The following is a 1,271-nucleotide window of genomic DNA, read 5'->3' on the forward strand; positions in this document are numbered from 1 at the left end:
CTTTTCCCTCTGGAGTTTTTATTATTTGTTTGTTTCTGTTTTGGAATTCCAATCACATGTAAGTCATTCCCTTTGATTATGTCCCACAGAACTCTTAGATGTGTTGTTCTTTTTTTCTGATTGTTTCTCTAGCAAAGGAAAATGAAGAGACTTGTCTTCAAGAGCATTACTTCATACTTCTAGACTCAATTCTACTTCTTTGCCCTTTCAATGAATTATATGTTCCTGAAATTATAGTATTAATCATCTGGATTTCTATTTACTGTTTTTGTATAGTTTCAAAATTTTCATTTATTTGATCAGTTTGTTCTTATAGTGTTTTCCTGAATTCTCTTAAAGTTTTATCTGTGTTTTCCTTGATTTCATCAGCAGTCCTCTTGATCATTCTCTTAATCTGCTGTGTTTTTTAAAACTTTTTATTGCTAATTGAGTAAAAGTTTACATAACATATTCAACAAATCATACACTTCATGTCATTACAATGATTGCAATCCCCTCCATGTACCATCAGTTAACAGTAGTTACTTCTATTCAACTTTCACTTTTATGCTCCTCCCTGTGTCTCCTGCTCTCTTCAACTTTCCTCTTGTTGTACGTCATCTGCCTCGTCACTCATGTTAACATAGGTTTACCTTCTACCCAGTGAATCATTTTCCCTTCCTTCTCACCCTTGTAACCATCACAGGATTTTTCTTTTAGCAAGAAAATCTTTTCTTAACATTTTCAACAGTGGTCTCATACACTATTTGTCCTTTTGTGATTGAGTAATTTTACTCAGCATAATGTCCTTCAGGTTCATTCATGTTATCAGGTATTTCACAGATTCATCATTAGTTTCAGTGTTGTATAGTATTTGAAAAGGTAGCTTGAGAAGACAAAGTATTATAATGAAATGTGTAAAGATTTGGAGTTAGAAAACCAAATGGGAAGAACACACTCAGCATTTCTCAAGATAAAAGGTCTGAAGAAAAAATTAAAGACTTGACTTGAAATATTGAAGGACTGTATGGGCAACATAGTAAATGATGCATAAAGCATCAAAAGAAGATGGCAGGAAACAAGCAAGGGAGGAGAGGCCTTTGGCGCTTCCCTGACCAGGCAGCTCAGGTAGGGCAGTCTCGGGGAAAGGGGGCGGAATCGCACATAAGAAACCTCTGTCTAGTAGACAGACATCCTTTGAACAAACATAAGATCTTATATTTCAACATTCTGAACTCGTTTTCTTAAAAGATCAAATTTCTGAGGAATTACAGGCATTTTGAGCTTTTGCC

Source organism: Chrysochloris asiatica, unplaced genomic scaffold (genome assembly GCF_000296735.1).
Source record: "Chrysochloris asiatica unplaced genomic scaffold, ChrAsi1.0 scaffold00004, whole genome shotgun sequence".
Lineage (NCBI taxonomy): Eukaryota > Metazoa > Chordata > Mammalia > Afrosoricida > Chrysochloridae > Chrysochloris > Chrysochloris asiatica.